Source organism: Protopterus annectens, chromosome 3.part0, assembly GCF_019279795.1.
Source record: "Protopterus annectens isolate FY-2018-M chromosome 3.part0, PAN1.0, whole genome shotgun sequence".
Taxonomy (NCBI): Eukaryota; Metazoa; Chordata; order Ceratodontiformes; family Protopteridae; genus Protopterus; species Protopterus annectens.
In genome coordinates this window covers 323189005-323211199 of record NC_056731.1, presented here as the reverse complement: position 1 = coordinate 323211199, position 22195 = coordinate 323189005, and the positions used below count along the sequence as shown (strand labels likewise).

The 22195-nt window shown below is 37.5% G+C and overlaps 1 protein-coding gene across 1 annotated transcript in view; it reads right to left on the bottom strand.

Annotated features, from left to right (window-relative positions):
- Positions 1 to 22195, bottom strand: part of DDC (dopa decarboxylase) — a 696490-nt gene that overhangs the window by 380366 nt on the left and 293929 nt on the right. The window lies entirely within an intron of this gene.

Genomic DNA, 22195 nt, shown 5'->3' with positions numbered 1-22195 from the left:
TGGGTTTCCTGACCTCCTGCAAAACCCTAAGCACATCCTGTGAAAAAAAGGTGCCTGAAAAGGATCAAAAATTAATCACTCACAGGGTCAATTGTAGTGCTGACAGATGTGGTTGAATCAAGAATCCCTTGTCTTGTATGAGTAAGTCCATCCAGTGAGGTAACTTGTAGTGATGACTCTTGGGTAATTGCAGAAGAAGAGGAAACTAATGCTGTCTTGGCCAAAAGGGAGTCACCAACAAGATTTTTGGTCTGTCCTGCTGAATTTTCAGCAAGACTTTTTCAATTAGGGGGAAGAGGAGGGGGATCCATAAAGAAACATCCCTTTCCATGAGAAACATGGGGCATCCACCTTCCAGGCCTGAGGATGTGGGACCCTTGCACAAAATAGGGAAAGTTGCCTGTTTTGAGGGGAGGCAAAGAGATCTAGATTTGGAGTACTCCACTGCTGAACTAGTTCCAGGAACATATTTCTGTGAAGCATCCATTCGTGGGATTGTGTCATGGATCTGCTTAACGCATCCACCCCAGAGTTTTCAGCCGAGCGTAGGTAAACAGCACAAAGGGTTACTTTGTACTGAAGAGCTAACTCCCATGCCTTGAGGGCTAACCTGCAAAGAAGATAAGATTTGCCCCCCTTGCTTGTTTATGTACCAGAGGATTGTGGCATTGTCTGTAAAAATCTTCAGAGGGCCTGGTAGGAAAAGAAGATTAAAGGTTTGCAAGGCTAGAATTGGAGCCCTCATCTCTTGGATGTTGATCTGCTCACTCTGCTGAGGTGGAGACCAAAGACCCTGAACCTTCCTGAAAGCAAAGGTTGCCCCCAAGCCTATGTCTGAGGCATCTCCGAACATCTGTTGAGAAGGCTGTTGTAAAAGAAGAAGAAGACATGGATTCAGAAACAGTAGTTGAATCCACCAGTGGAGCTCTGTTTTCAAGCAGGGGAGGAGAGGAACAAGGACATATAAAGGGTGAGAATGTTCATATCAGGCTGTCTTTAGAAACCATTGAAATTTCCTCATATGAAGCTTTGCCAAAGGCAGCATGGGAATCGTGGAAGCCATGAATCCTAGAAGTCTCAGAAATTCCATGGGCGGGATAGATGGGAGAGGCAGAAGACTTTCCACGAAGGACGTAAGAGAGAGAGAATCTAGTCTGCAGGCAGGAAAACCATCATTAAATCAGTTCTGGACTTGCACCCTAAGAAGATGTGATCCTGAGATAGAGTCAGACTAGATTTCTTGAAATTTATTGTGAACCCTAGGCCCTGAAGGAGATGAATGGCCTTCACAAGGTTTTGAGACAATTGATCCAGATTGTTGACTAGAAAAAGCAGATCATCTAAGTAAGGATATAACTGAACCCTGTGGACCATGAGGAAAGCAATGGCTGGGCCCAAGCACTTTGCGAAAACCCCTGTGGCAGTGTAAAGACCAAAAGGCAAGGCAGAAAACTGAAAGTGCAAAGAACCCACCAAGAATGTAAGAATTTCCTGTACTGAGGGTGAATGGGGATATGCAAATAACCATCTTTGAGATCTAGGTAAGCCATGAAAGACTGTGGAGAAGTGAGAGGGGAAAGTGTCTAAAGTGACAGCATCTGGAAAGAAGGCACTACCAGGAAAGTGTTTAAGTGAAAGAGATCTAGAAGTGGTCTCAAAGGACCATCCTTTCTTGGCACTAGGAACATTCTGGAGTAAAACTCCCATTCTTTCTGATGCAGGGGTACAGGCTGAATACTGCCTTGAGCAAGAAGCTGAGACAGGAAACAGATGAAGTTGACAGAAAAGGGGGCTGAGGAATCCTCGTGAAAGAAGGGAGTCTGAGAAAGTCATAAAGTAACATTTTTGGATGATGGAAGGAACACAGGCATCTTGAGTGATCTTTGTCCAGGTTGGAAAGGAAAGAGAAAGGCAAAGAGAAAGAGGTGTATGATTTAGAGGAGAGGGGTGATTGTCACAGGGAACTGGGCCTACCCTGAAATGGCTGCTGAGTAGGAGAAGCAGAAGCAGTAGTTTTGGATAGAGGAGTCCTCCTAGTAGTCTTCTTAGCCCTAGCACCAGCAGAAGAAGAAGAAGCAGAGGAAGAACGAGCTGGTCTCCTAACAAAAACTGTTTTGGCAGAGAAATTCTTAGGGAACTTGGGAACTGGTGAGACAAACAAGTGTTTTAAATCCTGAATTTCCTTTCCTTTTCCCTGTAGGGATTTAGAGTTCTGCAGCTGCTAAACCAAACAGAGCAAACTTATCTAAAGGAGCGTCAAGTAACTTCGCCTTTATGTCATCACGCAATGATTGACGCCTTAACCAAGAATGTCTCCTAAGCACAGAGACAGAAGCAACAGCCCTGGAGGATGTCTCTACACCTTCATAGCTGTACTTGATGGAATGTCTAGCTACCTGAGAAGATGCAGCCAGAAGTGAGAGAACCTGTGACTTAACCACTGAGTCTAGTAATTGGGCCAAAGCCTGAGAAGCCTGAGAAAGCAAATCCAAAGAATTTCTAGACATATGTGTCTGGTAGTTTATAGCTCCAATAGCTAAAGTAGAAGAAGTATATACCTTCTTAACCAGTCTCTCAAGGATTTTGCTTTCCTTATCAGAAGGAAGAAGCTTGGCAGAAGGAGACAAGCGAGAAGATCAGAAACAATGGAGACCACAGCTGGATCAGCAGAGGGGCACTCATAGAGAAACTTGCAGTCATCTGGTACTTTATAAAATATATCAGGCCTCTTAGGAGCAGGGGCTTGGGAGTCAGGTGTTTTGGAGGAAGAAGCAAAAGCATCCAGGAAAGCTGGAAGAACTGGAGGAACAGCAGAGGGAACAGGAACCTCCATTTGTAGCAGATTATAATAATGCTTTTATTCCTCAGAAATCTGGGAGGAATCCCATTTGAAGAACTCCTTCATCTTATTAATGGTTTCTCCAAAGGAAAGTTCTTCAACTGGGGAATCTCCCTCATCAGACTCTTTCTCAGGAGATACATATTCCAGAGGGGAAGTAATCTGGGTGGAGTACACAAAGGAGTCTTCATCAGAGGAGGAATCCTTAGAATCAGAGGGAAGAACCTGAGGTACAGAAGTCTGCACAGGAGAAGAAGTAAAAGCAGGAAGAGGGAGAGAGGAAGAAGAAGAAGGGTTCAAAGTCATCAATGCCCTAATAAGACCCTGGGGGAAGACATCCCAATTAGACTGTGGGATGGAAGGGATGCCCAGATGTGTTGTCTTTTGTTTTTTCTTAACATGTCTTTCAGTATGAGGAGACAAAGAAGAGGAACCTGATGCAGGCCTAACATCTGGCATAGCTAGTGAAGGATCCCTAGTTGGAAAGGCAGGACCTTCACCAGAGTCCTCCAGCAGCACAAGCCGTGTTTCTCCCCTGTCATCTGTAATGGATGTCTGCATTGCCTTGGACGTGTTAGGATCCAAATCCTTGGCAGCTTCCCCAGGGGTATCCACAGAAGAAGTCGGCCCAACCTCCAAATGGACCACTGGGTTTTCACCAACCTCAATGGGGATATCAGAGGTAGAAGACCCAGCAGAAGAGGTTTTAGGTTTCTGCTTACTCACCTACCTCTTCAAACTCGGCTTGGCCGAAGGATCCACAGCATTTTACATAGTGTCTCTAGTGAAATGTTTGAGTCGTTGATTCTCAAGATAGAGATTTAAGGCAGAAAGATGGCTATGCAAAGTCTTTGACATGAAAGCCTGGCAAATGGAACAGGAACAGTAATGGTGGATAGGCCCTAAAAAAAAAAAAAAAGACAGAGTTTGTGGCTATCATTATATAGAATCTACTTTCCACACCTACACTTGCCCTTCCTGGATGACATAAACAACAGCAAATGGCAGTAGCAATAAAAATAATTCCCAATGAGACACTTATCTGATGCTGGCAGCAACACATGGAATCTGACTGCAGACCATACGTGAGTCAACCTTCAGTCATGGTGGTGAAAAAGTTGTGAGGATGGTACGTGCGGACATCCTTTTATGGCTGACACTGTTAGAACCTACATGTGAAGTCCCACATACTGGCAGTGGCTATAAGCTTTTGTATACAGGCTGGACGTCGGGTCATTGGCCAGAAGACAACTTCATGTGTAAAGAATACTGCAACATTGAACAGATGGACATATGCCTATGTCACAAGTGAAAAAAAAATAGATGTCAGTATTTCCTGCTAAATGTATTCAGCACCTACTGTTCAGTATTCATGCTTCCAGACTGTCCCCTTTGGTATGAACTTCCTGTTGTTTCCATGTAGTCCAGAGTAATATATACATATATATATATATATATATATATATATATATATATATATATATATATATATACACTCTGTGCAAACAGCTAACAGTTGTAGCTCAAGCTAAAACTCTGGCTATACTGTATTGCAGAAGCACACACACTTGGCTGTTTTGACAGTAACTCCTGTAAGCATCATACTAAAGTTACCCTGAGGAGGTAAACAACATACCCTGGCATATTCACCTAACTACTGAGCCCTGTACTGATAAAATACTTTACCCTACTCAAGCTAAGTCAGGGATGGGTGCCTCCTTCCCAATAAACAGGATTACCCTGTTTGCAAACCACACTGTCCTAGCTTGTGCACTGTCCCTAACAAGCTCTTCTTATTTAGCACTTACCTTCAGGTTTACATTTCCCAACTCTGCTCTAAATGCATGGGTTCTTTAACTCTGTGCATAAATTGGCACTCCCTTCAGGTAAAAAAACAAGAAAAGTGCAGTTCCACGGCTGATAAAGACAAAATTCCAAATCCAGTGTAGTCAAAACGCTTAATGAAAAAGATGAGTGCTTTCACAATTCAAACAATTGCTTCTTCAGATCATAAAAAGACAAAAAAAAAACACAGGTTTAAATACTCCATCAATTAACAATAATTATTCATGTGATATGTAAAACAGTAGTGAATGTGCTCAAGAAGAGAATTATTTAAAAAGACAACCACAGTAAAAAACATCCTTCATAAAAAACATATGTATAAACAAGATGCATAAAAACTGTTAAAAATCTACAACATTCTGAATAACCTGAAAATCTGGATATACTTATATATATTTTTTAGATATGCTATTTATACACATTATGTTAACCAATGTAGTGTAAATATTATATAAAATTACTTTCCCAAACCCCTGTTCTTTAATTCTGGTTTCAGGGGAACTGCATCATTTAGACCAGAGCCTTTATGCGCTCTAAGTCTGAGAATCCATCTAGTTTCATTGCGGTCAGTGTTATTAATAATATCACCTAATCTCATATCAGTCCTGGTAACCTACAATACCTGAAAGATAAATTTATGCTGATCCCCTTCCTGTGCTACATGTTTTGCAAGTGCGCTGTACTCTAATCTTTTACTAATACAATATAAATGGTCTCTTATCCGTTCACGGAGACGTCTGTTAGTCTTGCCAACATAAAACTTTTTACATGTCATACACTTAGCTAAATATACTAGATTTTTGGTGTTGCAATCTGCTTTAACATTAAGCATGAACTTATGCCCAGAGTCAGGATGTATAAAGCTCGGATCTTCATTTATACTGGTACAAAAATTACAAGCACCACATCTCTTAGTGTCTGTAAGTATATAGTTCATATCTTGCCCTTCATATTTAGGGTAACATAACTGTCTTCTTAAAGATTTTTTATTCCTGTAAACAAAAGAGGGCTAAGTTCCAAGGATCACAGCTGTATTCTCATCAGTTTGCAAAACATGCCAGTGTTTACTAACTATATTCTTAAAAACATTGACTTCACTACTGTATGTTACATTAAAACAAAATGTTTTGTCTCTAAATCTGTGGTTTGAAACATTTCTTCTCTGGGGTGAGGAAAAATAAGGTTTACCAAGATTTTTCCTCTCCTTCCTAGTTATAATTTGCAATTGGCTGGCGTAGCTATGGGCACTCCTTGTGCCAATAGCTACGCCAACCTTGTAATGGCAGAATGGGAATCCCAATATATTAAAGGCCTATTAGGGAAGAATATAGTATTCTTTTGTCGTTTTGTAGACGATCTTTTCCTTTTATATTCCCCAATGTTATGAAGGGACAAATGTTACGTGCCTCAAGATTAACAGCTAATATGATACAGATTTTGAAGAGAGCTTGGTTAAACTCAATAAAGATTTTGAACATCGGAGTTATGATAGCACTGAGATTCAAAAAACGAGTGAAGTAATTAGGAAGGAGAGGATATACCTCCTATACTATCCAGTATAAATGAAGATCCGAGCTTTATACATCCTGACTCTGGGCATAAGTATATCTAGATTTTCAGGTTATTCAGACTGTTGTAGATTTTTAACAGTTTTTATGCATCTTGTTTATACATATGTTTTTTATGGAAGATGTTTTTTACTGTGGTTGTCTTTTTAAATAATTCTCTTCTTGAGCACATTCACTACTGTTTTACATATCACATGACTAATTATTGTTTATTGATGGAGTATTTAAACCTGTGTTGTTTTTGGTCTTTTTGTGATCTGAAGAAGCAATTGTTTGAATTGTGAAAGCGCTCTTCTTTTTCATTAAACTTTTCATTAAAGTTTTTGACTACACTGGATTTGGAATTTCATCTTTTATCTGCCGTGGAACTGCACTTTTCTTGTTTTTTTACCTGTTGACTATTTGGTTTAGTGCAGCTAACCGTTGTGAGGTATTTATATTTTCTTGGCACTCCCTTCAACTTAAGATAGTGTTCCATGGCCTAATGCCATCTTCCAGACCTGTCAGTCTCCTCTAAGTCATATAACCACAGCCAAAGCTGTTGGATAATGCTTGTAATTTATGGTCAAATAACTGAAAATGAAAAGTGAGTCCTTTTGATTATTACAATTCTAGATAGTGTAATATAACAGGGAAAGGTCTATTTTCCTGATGAGCAAAAATCTGTAGAAAAGTGCTTTCACAGAATTGCTTCAGTGGATTGTTATTCATGTGATTGTGACTTCACTAAAACAAAATACTGGTATTACGTATTAAATTAAATCTCTTGTGGTTTATCATAGAAGTCATGCATTCATCAAATATATAAAATTTACAAGGTGACAGAGACAAGACAGGTCACAGGAAATCTGTTTGTTGACTAGAAGAAGGCCATACAAGAAGAACTTTTGATGAAAAATGAGCAACCATGGTACTGCATATTCCCCAACTTCCTGAAATGGTTTTCTGGTTATTTTAAGAAATGGAGTTTCTGAGTAAAACCAGACCTCTCATTATGAAAGTCCCATCTCATTAGCACTTGCTTTCCTCAAGGTTCCATTCTAAGGAACATATCAGCCATGTGGGAACTCTTTCTGTGAGCCTCAGCGCTGTGAAGCAAATTTAATGAAAGGGCTTTTCAGCAAACCTGGAGTTTGGCTTCATGCCACACTGCCATTTACTGAAAAAAGCTTATAAAGCCATTATTAAGAGTGTAGCCCACTCAAAACTTCCACCTAAGTATCTGATTTTGTTACAAAACAAGTACAACTGCTCATTGACAAAGGAGTTCCAATTCCCATTTGGACTATGCTTTTGATGTGATGACAGCCTGCTATACCACAAACACAAACTAACCTCAATCTCTCTACAAAATGTGCAGATTTGTGGGTAACTTCTTCAGAAATGACTGTCAGTGCCTGTCACTGGTTAAAATGAAATGCCTGTCAGTTCCATGTAAAGTTATAGTAATGCTTCATAATCTAAGCTTCTGCACTTAGATTACTGTTCCCCTTCATGCAGATCTCTCCATTTGAAAACCATCACCAAAATCTTCTTCTACTGAAACAAATCTTTTTTTAAAATAACTATTCCTCAATGCTTACTTGAAAGAAGTGAAAAGGGTTTGCCAACCCTCTGTCCAAAATTGTGTATTGCACTTCTTGTTTCATTATGTAAAATTATTTCATTTTTAAAAGTTTCATATCAGCTCAAATCCACTGTTTTTAGTGAAGTTATGTGCTAGTGCTACTGCGGTACAAGCTAAACATGGCCTAGTGCTGTGGCGCTCTCCTCTGCAGGATAAGCTAAAAGTGGCCTAGTGCCTTGGTGCTCTCCTCTGTTTTCGTCTACTGCCTATACTCTACAAACCAGATAGGCCAATGTGTCTGTTAAAAATGTTATATGTGTATGTAAATATGTTACTAGAATTGCATACTTACAAATCTGAGTCTGCTCACATAAATTATATTTAACAAAATGTATATAAACTTATATGAACCACAGTAGTTGAGCGGATTCTTTATTTTACTTGTAACTAGCAAGTTTTATAGAAAAGTAAGATAATGAGGCATTAACCAGCATGAATTAATTTCCAATACTAACACTGCAGTGCAGCATAACTGGGGGTGGGGTGGGGAGTGTTTGCACTCGTGTGCATGCTCTCATTTGGATGAGATGCTAAACTGTGGCCCCATCTGCCTGTGTTGGTCATAGCTCAGGTGGATGTAAATGATCCCACAGCATTAAACAAAAAGCATAATTAAATACTATTGTGTTATACCAGTCATGTGTATAAACAGGGTAATGTAAAAGTAATGACTGTAAATCAATAATGTTATACCAGTAAGGTATACGTATTTTGATTTAGTTCAGTTGTAAGTAGCCCTGCTTGAAAAGGAGTCTCCAGTCATTCTGTCCACTTTCAGGAAAACTAAATTAGTAAACAGAATGATCATTAATTATCCTGAGATTTCCAACTTAAATATTCTTGGATTCTGTGATTCATTTGAGGTACTGAAATGCTTACCATATCTTTCATTTGTCTCCCTTTAAGGCTGAACACAATAAAGACTTCTGGTCTTTCTTTTTATAGTGCTTGTTGATGCTTCTGCACCAATTCTGCCCTCCTCTGTAATGCCTCCATCCTATGTTATAGTGAAAATGAGGTCTTCACAACTGTGGAAATACTGCTTGTGGATTGTTACTGGGTCTCTATATCATTCAATAATAGCATTTTGCTTTATGCTGATGATGCCTCTCCCTATGCATGTTGGTACCCTACCTAATTGTATAACTCTTTGTCACATGCTGCCCGCTTAACTTTTGATCATCTGCATATGCCCCCAGTTTCCCACGTACAAATGTGTACTCCTTTAGCAGGTTATTGCTTCCAAAATGAATTACCTTACATTTTTTATTAGAATTTGGGCTGTCTCATTTTAGGGCATCTCTTTAATTTTGTAAATTCCTATTCCAGTCTTTCAAAACTTTCAGTCATATTAGATACTTTATGTCATAAATGAATTAAATAAATAAAAGGCTTAACTTTGTGATGGTTATACATGTATTGAAACTATCCAGGCCTAATATTGGCCCCTGTAGTACTGTGCTGGTAGCCATCCTTTTATACCAGTACATTCCTTTTCTATGACTATATGCTTACATAATGGTATCAAACTATGACCAACTTCAGAGCTGTCTAATTTACTCACCAACTTATTTGCACAGTACTGCATTAAATGCTCTGCTGAAATCTAAGTAAGCCTCAACGACAACCCCTTTCTGGTTTCTCAGGTGGGGTTTTTAGTCAAAAAACTTTACTATAGTTTTTATTTCACATCTTATTATATCAGTTGTGTGTACTCATCACAGGGGAGCAAATTAAAAGACAATTTAAATGGTGCATTTCTCCTTTTTCTCAAACCTTCATTTATTAGATTTCTCAGTTACTTAACCGAAGAAGCATCCAGTTATATAACTGTTCTGCCCTCTGTGGACTTACAAAAAAAATCTCATTTGTGGATAATATATGCTCCTTCATTAATGCTGAATCAATTAAGTAACTAAGTTATTATTTTCCCTTTCGTATAAATCTGCAAACCAGTTAAAGATATGCTGATTACCTAAAAGCAATGTCCATGAAAAAGAATCCATCTGTCACTTAATGGAGGCATTTTCATATCACTTCCTTATTCATTTTGTCCGAGTAAACATACTTATGCATCAAGCCTTCTTTTTTTGAAGTATATTTTTGAACTTGTGGAAAAAAATCCCAGTTGTTATTTTTAAGACCACAAAGGTCGCCATAGTTTCTATTTTTTCTGATTAAGTATTTCACAAAAATGTTTATCTACAAGGACTTTTAATTCCCCTTTTATTCACATTTCTTGAATGTTCCAAAAATTCTTAAAATAAACTTTTAATTAAGTTGTCAGACTAATACTTGTAGGAGAATATAAAAGCTCTCTTTTTGAAGAAATCAAATCAATCATAAATGCAGACATTTTTACAATTAATTCCAAAGTACCCCCTTTGATGTACATACCTACAAGTCAGGCATTTACCACTTGAAAATATTGTCTCAATTTCACGATTTTTCAAACTTTTTGTACATCCTGAAGACCATTACTTAAATGTGAATCAGCTTGTAATATTGGCTAATGTTTATGTAAAATCTTCAAAAAATTCTTCATAAAGGGGACATATGTAGTCACAACATACAAGTTATCCTTCATTTTAGAATGTCTGTATTTAGCACTGGAGAGTTTTATGCTATGCTCCCACTTAATTCCCCATGGACTTATTTCAATGAACATTATAATTACTAAGGCAAATATCCTGATTCTAACAGTGTAGAATATGCATTCTTTGCTGGTTTATCAAACATTTTTAATCACTTACCAATCTATATGCCCATAAAATTCTCCCGTGGGAAGAGACCTCAATAAATGAAAGGAATTATAACTCATGACTATGATAAGTGAAATAGTTGCAGCTGCTTTCCTTGTATATAATGTACAATACATTCAGTCCTGAGGGACAGACTAATGAAATGCTATGAAAAAGCCTCATTTAAGACATTTCTAGATACGGTTTTGGGGACATAGCTTATAAATATTACTTTACACTACATTTGGATATAACTGGGATGAGGTACACTCACTGAGTCCAGTTCCCTAGTGTTGAAACTCCCAATCACTTCCACATAAGGACCTATTGCTGCTGCTTTAGTTTCTGTTTTGTGTACAGCAGTGGTTCAGTCCGTGTTCCTTTTTAGTTTCCTTTTTTTTTCTTTTTGGTTGTGTGACCATGGAGTAGTATAAAAAGTTAGGGGATGTGGAGATGAAGCCTCTCACCTGGGGGATTGGGGGTCTTACTCTCTGCATGCTTTTCTTACAGGTTTCACCAAGCTGAAGCACTTAACAATTTGTTCCATTGTGTTAATGCTTCATCTCATTTATACTTTTCCAAATGTAGCTGTAAAATTCCTTTAACTGCTTATTGTGTTGTAAAAAACAGGAAATTAATGCACAGAGTATGTAGTACCCGCAGTTGAGCTTCTCTGTAAGTCTGTAGAAGGCAGAATAGCCAAGGTCCTGAATGTTTCTAAAACAAAGTAATGGAGAGCTATAATAAAGAAATAACGATCCCAGAGAAAAAGAATAATGTATTTTTTCATTTGTCTTTTTCTGATATGCTTCTGTGTGGTGGATGTGCATAAGTCTTTTAGATTTGTCTGTCTTAGATTTGTGTGGCATGATGTTCCTGATATGATGACATGTTGGCTTGGATCTTTTGTCTCAGTGGTTTCTTGTTATATCAACATAGTCTTCTTTTACAGGGATTCCATGGGTTTAAATGCAAGTATCTTCAAACAGGCAAATAATGTTATTTATTTCCTGCCACATTCCTGTTTATGTGAAAGGGAATCAGACATGCCATCCATGCCTCCATACCTCTTAGAGCTGGAAATCTGGACAAAGCTTTAAATAATGAGGGGGGGGAACAAAGGCCCAAAAATATGGACAATTTTTAAATATTGCTCTTGGTAGAATAAGGGGGTTTGCATTAGCATGAATTTTCTGAGGGGTATGAAGTCTGAATCTCAAATGTTTGTCATTATTTTCTGATTTTAATCCTTACTGAATTGTCAGTGATTCACTAGAAAACCTCAATGTTATTGATAAACAGACCAAAAAATATGAGGCAAAAATCTGGACATTCTGCGAAAATCTGTACAATTGAGAGGTATGAGCCATCATCCATTCTTCAGGAATGCCAAGCTCTTCTATTGAGCATTTCTGATTGTTAATTAGAATTATTAGCAGTTCAGCATTCATTCCTTTATAAATTCCATGAAGAATCACATCAAGTCTCATTGTCATGTCTGCCTTTAAGTTCCTTAAATAACATTTTATTGGAAAAGATCTACCATGTTTTCCGATCCACTACTCCTGACAAGATAAGACAAATTCCCTTCTAATCATCAAAAAATACCAAAGCATATGCTTTACTAATTGATTGTATCATGTGACACTGGTTAGCATACCTGTCAATCTCTTAGAGCAACAAATCTGGACAAAGCCACAAATAATGGGGGGGGGGGGCAAAGGCCCCAAAATAGGAACGCTTTTTAAATACTGCTCTTATAAACTTGGAAACTTGCTAGAATAACAGGATTAGCATGAATGTTCTGAAGGATGTGAAGTCTGAAAATGAAATGTCTGCCATTATTTTCTGAGTTCAGCCTTCAATGATTCATCAGTGATTTGCCAGAAAACCACAATTTGAGAAATGGACCAAAATATTAGTAAAAAATCTGGACATTCTGTGAACATCTGGACAGTTGAGAGATATGTCGGTTAGGCATTTGAAAACAACTAATTTGGTCGTGTGGTGTCCCTGATGAAGTTTGGAAAGAAGGATAAATGTGTTGGCAATTGTCTACTCCCATGGATTTTTGTTTTTATTTTTTCAAGTTTTTAGACTTTTTTTAAGTTGACCTTGTTTAGTTTGATCATCCTTTTTTCACATACTGAGTCATTGCTACTTCCTTTCCAGTTTAACACTTTATTCTTTGTGTTTGTTCATTTTGATACTCTTCATCCTAAAGATACCCACTACTGCCCAAAAATGTAAGCCCATTCTCAAACTTAAATTCCCAATATTCGCAGCAGAGCCTTATTATTCACAATATTCTTCAAGTGAAATTTGTGCACAGCACTTAATTCTCATCTTTTTATTGGAAACATGGCACATTTGAAAAGAGAAAATACTTGGCAACTACACTTTCCCATATCCCTGAACATCTTCAAGCATATGTTTTGATTCTGTCTAGATTATTTGTCACCAAATAGACGACATCAGTTTCTCCCTATTTGCTACAATCCACTTTACATGAGCCATAGCAAGAATGGCATATCACCATTGGCCCATTTTTTTCCCACCTATTATTATTGGCATTGTCATGTTTTAATTTGTTAATCAGGTAAGTGAACTGGTTCCAACTTCCAAGAACCCTTTCCCATCACAACTAGGGTCAAATGGATAAACGAGGAAGAAAAAATAAAACAGGTATAATGAAAACTACAAGGTTCAGAGGCACATTGAGGTCATAGTAAGACTAAGCAAGATAGATTAGCATGCACAGATTATTGGTTTGCAATTATGTAGAGAACCATAGCAAGATAACTTGAAGGAAGCTAAAAAAGGAAAAAAATATAAATTAGAATAATGCAAATAATCCAGAGAAATGTAAAAAGCGACTGTATCAGGAAACTTTAAAGTTTTCATCTGGGTAGGTAGTATAGCCTGAAAAAATACAGGATTAGAATAACCTAAAGAAACATAATGAGGGTATGTATCGAAAGAGCTTCTTAGATGTACAAAACTGTCATCACTGAATTGTATGAAAATCTCATATGAGAACTTCATCCCCATGTGAGGAAAAGAAAAAATAAATATAACAGTGAAAAATGTCTCACACATCTATGATATCTTAGTACAGTTAAATAGCTCAAAACAGTTCTGGGAACTACATATTTTAGGAGTTGGAATCCAGAAGAATGGCTCCAGGAAGTTAGAAACTGGGAAAAGGCAGGACTTCTAAAGACATCACTGTACTACTTTTCACAGATGCAAACACAGCACCTGGCAACACTGAGCATCTACATCTTGGATGGGACATTCTCAACACCCAGTCACATTAACAAGTAGTTATACTCGCTCTATGTGCTGTCAGTGGAAGAAAGATACTGCCCCTTTCTATTGCACTTATCCAAAAATTCATAGAAAGCCTATGTCATACTCTCTGGTTACATTCTCCTTAATTTAGTACAGCAACGAGATGTAAACATAAAACCATAATTTACAGATTGTAAATGTGTTGTATTTGGTACCATTAAAACAGCATTCTGTAATGATGAGTATCGTGACTGTCACTTTCATTTAGTGAAGAACATATGGCACTAAATACACAGCTTACTGATTTCTACCTCAACCGAAACAACTTATTTCACTCTTTTACCTTCACCTATACGTACAACATACCTCAATCATACACTTCTATAGCACATCACAATTCCAGTATCCTATCTTTCAACAGAAATTCAAAGGACAACATTTCTACCAGTTTAGAAATAAGTTAAAATATGCTAAGTCTCATGTTATCATAAAGTACCCTTCTCAAGCCAGTATTACAATGGCTGCTGTGAATGTCTTTGTAGCTATTACTAGCCTCACAGTAACCAACACCAAGAAAATGCCATAAATTTTGAAAGAGGTATGGTACTGCTTTGCAGTTCCATGCTGAATGGACCTACCATTTCATGGATATTATTACCCAAAGAAATGTTCCCATGTAAGTCACATTTTTACAAAAAGTGCATATCTCTGCAAATCTTCATCTGGACACATACAGGCTTGCATATGTACTGCACTAATCAACAGAGCACTACAGTTTTCAAACAGATTGGAGTATGGCTATACATTTTTGTCGTTGGATTCCAACTACTATTTGAGATAGATAATTATATTTATGTTTATAACAAATATCCATGAAACAGCCGTAAAACAATACCAAATAACCAAATAACAGGGCTGAAGTCAGTCAAGAGCTCTAGAGGTCAAACAGAATTTAATAACATAAACCATAAAAATGAGTTGAGCACTTTTGTCCTTACCAATAAGGACTTCATCAGAACCAACCACATCATATAAATGTTCATTTAAATACAAAATTAGTTAATAATACAACCAGTGAATATTGAGCAAATTAAAACTGGTTAAAAAATGTTCTTTCTTAAAGGCGCATGCCATAACTAAACATACATTGATAGGAATGTATGAAATATATAGATTAATCTAAATTCTTTCTAAAACAACATAAAAAAATACTAAAACTGTATAAGTAATATATTGGTGATAAAATCAAACCTGATGTAGTCCTTGGTGAGGAAGAAAGCTCTCAACTCATTTTTATGTTATTAAATTCTGTTGGAACTGTTACATGGATTTTGTTACACTTTAGCAACCTTATCAGTGTACAACTGATTTGCACAAAATCTGATTTAACATTCATGGTTTTGATCTTTGGGAAGGATTTCTGCTAATTTCCATGTCAACTGACTTAATGGTTGTTGAGAGATAAGCTGCCAAATATAAAAGATCCGTCTAATTAATGTGAATATTTTGCTTATGCGTATAAGCAATGTAGTGTAAATGAGCAGTTTAGAAATGATGTAATTTTCTACAAATTGGTGTGACATATGTTTGCTTGAATGTTGTTGTTTGTCTTTCGGCTTTTTCCTGGTAAGGGATCACCACAGCGGAACTCTGGTCCGCTAATGATTAGCAGTAGATTTTTACGAAACAGCGAGATGCCAGCTCGATGCCCAACCTTCAACGAAGGCACGCCCATTTATGCATGCATGTCTTTCAAATGCTACCCAACCGCAGGGAGAAATACAGACTCCACAGAGAAGACACTCCCAAGCCACGCCGAGAATCGAACGGGAGAACCTCTTGCTGTGAGGTAACAACGATATTTGCTTGAATAATTATGGTAAAAATATCAAGTGGTTAAAAGGTTATAATGTTTTATTTTTGTGTGTGTGTGCTGAAGATGAGTTATTTATTTATTGGCATTTGTTTACTGGGAAAGTCTGACTGGGCACAGGTACCCTTTGTCAGTGGAAGCTAGATGAAAAAAGTTGCAAGATAAATTTAATGCATATCAATATTTAAAATTACAACTTTTCTAACGCAGTTTCAGTGAATACATACCATAGTAGTCAGTATAATGCAATTTGTATTGATATTCACAAACATTAATATACAAGCAATTTATTGTGAATTTATAGAGAGAAAAGTGGTGTGCAAGTTAGGTAGGAGTAATTTTAGAAATACATTACAGTGAGGTACTAGAGGGGATAAGCATGTTTAAGTGTTAATAGAGAAGTAGTGACGGAATGGAAATTTGTTTTTGCTAATTAGACATAGGTATAGTAGTTTAAGTGCTACCATAAAGTGAAGTATTAGAAGGGGATAAGCAGATGAAGTTATTTAAAGGGAGGTATAAGAAGGTGATGAGGATGTTAGGAGAAGCTGTGCCCCAGATGAGGAGCAGGAACAAAGACAGGAAGCAGTGAGGAACTCTTTTAGTAATGATTTGAAAAGATGAAAGTGTGAGATAGATCTGATTGATACAGGAATTTTATTTCAAGTTCTATATCTAGCTACACTATTGGAATAGAAACTGACCCCAGCATTCCTTTGTGGTTTGCAGATGATACTCTGTCATTTAACATTAGACCAAAAAGGGTGATTTGGTAGATAGAATTGGAATATAGAGCTAATTGTTGAGCATGATGATTTTGCTGGTTTAAATTGAGCTGGGTATAATATAGGTGGTGAGGAAGTTTTAGCCAGTTAACTGTGTTCAGTGCTAAATAGTGATGGGTCGTGCAAATTTTTTGCAAGTAAATCTGTCAGCTTTGTTATAGCACTGTTCAAGTTTAGAACTAAGTGAGGCTTCTGGGTTGGTCATGATAGGGGCTCCATATAGGAGACAGTGTAATATGTTTTTGCTAGAGTTATCTTGGCATAATTTGTAATGAACTTCTTTACTCAGTGAAGGGTACTTAGTTTTTGATGGATTATCTTGATGTTGTTGTGGATATGTAAATCAAATTTAAGATTCTCACTGATTGCCATGCCAAGTAGTTTTGTATGTGAAGTAACTTCAATCATGGTATTATTTAAGGAATACATTTGAAAGTTTTTTTCATGGAAATGGGATTTTGGAAAAAAAGAGAAGCAATTTAGTTTTTGGGGATTTAGTAGCAGGTGATTATCCTGTAGCTAACTTTCACCAGAGTTAAAAGTTGTAATTCTCTGAAGATGTATGAAATTATCTGAAGTGCATATTAAGATAACATTATGAGATACTTACAGAGACATTCTTAGCATGACTCTAGTGACCATCTGATGCCCATCTTTTGTTCCAGTTGCTCCAGAACTCCGCACCCTGTTCTACTAACTCAGGTTGGGCCACCCTTGACAGAAGGATATGAAATGTGGAGAGAGTTGCTAGCCAGCTGGTATCCTCCCAGCAGAGGATATCAGAGTTGGGGAAGGAAGGAGAAGTAGAAGCAGATGCGTTGGCATTAAAGCTTTCTCACTAGGACCCCTACATGTACTGACTCTATTTGGTATGAAATGAGGATTGGACTCTGAGGATGTGCCTGCAATGAGCCCTAGGGCAACTGCTCCTCCACATTGCTCTTGAATGGCTAGTCCAGTCATCATTCTAATCCCTGGCTTCCTCCAAGGCTTAAAGAATAATTTACTTCAGCATGGATCCTCCCCTCTGGAGATAGGCATGCCCACCCTCACTGCCAGGTCTGTCAGATGTCCAAGCCACTACCAGCCACTGGTTTTAGAACTGAGTATTCAAAAACTAACACTTCATTGCCTGTATTGCTTAACATATTTGGTATGGTAGACTTAGCATGACTGAATTATCCTGAGTAACCACTTTCTTCCTTTTGCATCATGAACTTTACAAATATTTGCACCACATCCTGAGAACTTACTACAAGCTGATGTAGCATTTGTGTCACTAAGTGTTAATTGGGTCTCTTCCGTTCCAGTTTCATTAGGAGTCCTATTGTTAACTTCTTTACTAGTGGATACAATTTGGTGATCAAAGTCAGTGGACAATATATTAACACTACTATTGTGATTGACAACAACTTTAAGATACAATCAGGTGTTGGTGTTGTTACTAACAGAAGTATAATGATCTTGAGCTAATCCGCGGCAGTGGTGCTGCAGTAGCGTTGTCGCCTCACAGTAAGACGCTGTCCGGTTTGATTCTCAGCTAGAGCGTCTTCTGCGTGGAGACATGCGTGAATGAGCGTACCTTCGTTGAAGGTTGTGCATCAGGCCTGACAAGCCAGTACGTAAAAATTAACTGCCAATCATTAGTGGACCGGAGGTCTGCTGTGGCGACCCCAAACTGGGAAAAGCCAAAAGACACAAACAAACACTAATGATCTTGAGCTGCAGCAGTGGTACATAGCAAGCAAAACAGCCTGTATTCATTCATAGTCCTATTATTAGAGCTAACCTGATTGTATTCCAAGTCATTATTAAATAAATTTGAATGATCTTGGGCAACAGCAATAATAGTAGGTAAAGAAGTTTTTATTGTTACTTATAACTTGTCTATTTACATTAGTTTCATCTTTATCCAAATCAGTAATAGTGCTGTCACAGTCTTCTGAGCTGAACTCTATTGTGGGTACATCATGATATACAGTGTCTTTGTATTTAATTAAGAAGATGTTTTACACTTTTTTTATTAGCTTGTGTTTAAGGTGTTCTGCTTCTTTCTTTCTTTTTCTAGGTTTCTCATTATCTATTATAAAATGGGAAGTAGTTGGTAGTTGTTTTACAGAACTATTCCATTTGACAGTGTGACGGCCTCTCTACCCCAGACCAGTAATCAAGAAGTCTCAATCTTCAGCACTGACACTGGTAAGAGACATCCACTAAAAACAGGAATGAATTTACACAGTATTTTCAGATGCAGCTTTCTACATCAAGCAGTTTCCCCCAAGAGCACACAGGGAACATGATACAGACCTGGGACTGGAAAGTCTGTCTCTCCAGATCCCAAACAAGGCTCACTTTGAAGCACTGTGTCCCATTTCCAAGTAGCTGACACATCCACACCTGGGTATTTGATTTTCACACACACACACACACACACACACACACACACACACACACACACACACACACACACACACTCCTGAGAAAGGCTGCTAAAGATCTTCTTTCGGCTTTTCCCGGTTATGGGTCGCCACAGCGGAACTCCGGTCTGCTAATGATTGGCAGTAGATTTTGACATGCTGGCTTGCCGGGCCTAACGCACAACCTTCAACGAAGGAACACCCATTCATGCATGTCGCCACACAGAAGATGCTCTAACTGAGAATCGAACAACGGGCAACGTCTAACTGTGAGGCGACAACGCTACCACAGCACCACCACCTGCTACAGATATACTAGCTATATCCCTTCTGCCCAGACTATAACGTAACAACACTACCACCTGTCAACCACTGTAAGGCTCTTACAAGGGTATCCAATTATAAAGAGGAAAATCAATACTCATGCAAATGGTAGAGTGTAACCAAAGCAGCAAGGCTTTTCTGAGTGGCCACGGCATCACTAAAATAAACACAAGTACTCACAAGATGTTAAAATTATTCTCTAAAAGACCCAGCCACAATAGAATGTATAAAATATTTAATAATAAATAATAAAATGGAGAAACATGGGAATACTAAATATCTAAGTACAATAAACACCAGTTTTAATCACAGGAGAAATAAAAATAACACAGGTGGACAGATTTAAACAGATGCAGAAAAAAAGAATACTTAACTAATCTCACTGCATTTCCTGACTATCTAAAGAATAACTGCTCCCTAGCTTAATTAATCAAATCAGATGCTGAGATGCTTATTTCCACAAGACAAGGCAATGAGCTTCAAAACAAACTGAACTGAATTCAGCTAAATAACTGAACTGACTGTGGTAACTGTCATAGCTCTTTATAACAGGTTCTAAAGAAAACAAAACAAACAAACTGCTGTGAGAGTTCCATCCTCTCAGTGCTAGTTATAGAATGACATCACATTTGATCACCTGGCTCTGGCACAATGCACACTCAGAGCTTTGCTAAGATTTATTGCAGAATCTGAATGCTATAGAACAATTTCAAAAACGTATACTCTTCTCCCCCAGAATTCTTTGTTTAAGCATAAACATTTAATCAGTTATAATAATATTGTTGATAAAATTTTAACACAAGCATCTGTACATCTCAGTGTGGTAGTCAAATGGCACAAACTTATTCACAAAACTCCAGCTAACTATGCTGGCATATGTTACATATGCACATCCCTATTCTCTCTGGTACAGATGTCAATGCCTCACATCAACACAGACAGTTTGAGAACTTAAGGCAGTTCTTTCTGGGTACGAGTAATTGACACCTAACCAGTTTATTATGTACTCAGAGAATGAGAAAAATGCTTTGCCAAAATGGCAAGAACAACAATTTGTGTCACTGGTAATGTTACATTTCACATTGGTAATGTTACATTTCATATTTGTTAGTCAGCTCATACAACTTTGTGCAATTTGAGGCAGAGACCAACTAGGGTACTCCTAAAGTATGCACCACAGTGCTTATATTCAAGTATGTATTTGTTTTTCAATAAGTTTACAAAGACTTAAGAATTTAAAGAATCCATTACAAAGCCCCTTAAATTTCTGTGTGGTAACCAGTAACAAGTTGAACTAGTATGACAGTTTGAGCACGATAACTGCTCTGACAAATGTAAAATGCCTGCAGCGTCTTAATAAGTTGCTGAATGCAAAATAATGTGAGTGAGTAAGCAGTATAAATATGTATAACCACTTTATACATACAATTAAAATAAAATAGATAGACCTATTAGCAAATACTAGCTCCCAAATGAAACAGCAGATACTCAAGCACTTAGTCACTACTCAGACATCTTCGTGTCAGCACCAGCGACTGTTCTACTTGCATCTGCTCACAGAGTACAGTTTTTAAAGTACTTCCTGAAATAAAAACTACCAAGCCAGTCAATCCCAGGAAACAACCAACCACAAAAGAAGGAAAGTATGTGCTCCCCAACGCTTTAAAAAGGCAGGGTAGAGCAATATAAATTTATAAGAAACAAAAGTAGACCTCTTAGTAAGCAGACCAAACTGCTAACAGGACTGTAGAAATAGTAAAACATTGGTGTTATGTTAACTATCTGCCAGAACTTGAAGTATAATACCTTAGGGATCTTACAGTATGTTTAGACTGTTAAAGCTTAACAGAGCTACAAACAATTTGCAGGAGACAAAGTCCTAACAACGTGAGCTGATATATTCAGTGTTACTCTTGAACTGTTTCTCTTTATATCAGAATATCTACATCACCCTGACCACATTCTGCATATTACAAGTGTTTCAGCATGCCTGGGCGTTTGAAAGCAGTGAAACATGCATCCATTCACATTATTCCATTATGACAGTATAAGTGTTTCAGCTTAAACTATTTTTTAAATAATTGCTTTAACTAATTACATTTCAAATGCAAAAGGCACTCAAGAATATGAGAAACTACATGACAACTACACTTTCAAAATTCAGATGGCAGTTGGCATCACATTAATTTACACTTTGTAAGGTATTCCATTATACAGCTTTAAAAACACAAGTTTTCTGTCTTGCCCTGCAAATACTCACACAGCTCGAAGCAATAACAAGATACTGTTTTATCAATCTGGTTATTCCAGATATTATGCTGATGACAGACATACAGGTTTCATGGTAATTGAAGTAAAGAATTTGATGCAGCTTTTTTCATGCAAAATGTGAACAATTACACGTAGGCTGCCACCTTTCTCTCTTTATGTAGGACAACCCTACTTGGGTGCTGTGCCTTGCAAAAAACATGAAACATGGCAAATGCCTTGAGAGTTTAGGCAAAAATATTTTCTAGGTTTTCTCTAATAATTGCATAAAACAATTATTTTTGTATCAGAAAGATTTTAGTATTATATAAAAATAAAACAACTCAAATTCTACAAAAGTGAGCTTTTATTTTGGCAATAATGTGAAGTCACTTCCTTTGCACTGACTGCAGGTATGGTTTATCCTGTAAAATTACTTACATCCATAAAAAAATTGTCCCCCTGTGGACATCTAAAAAGGTGGGAGTCTTAGTTATAGATGTATACTATAGTAAGCTTTAACTGAGAATTCAACAGCAGACAAACTCTAAGAACCAGGACTGGGCAGGTGCCATGAGACAAAATGCTGAGGCTTGAGGTAAATCAGTACTTTTTAAATGCAGATTGACTATTGT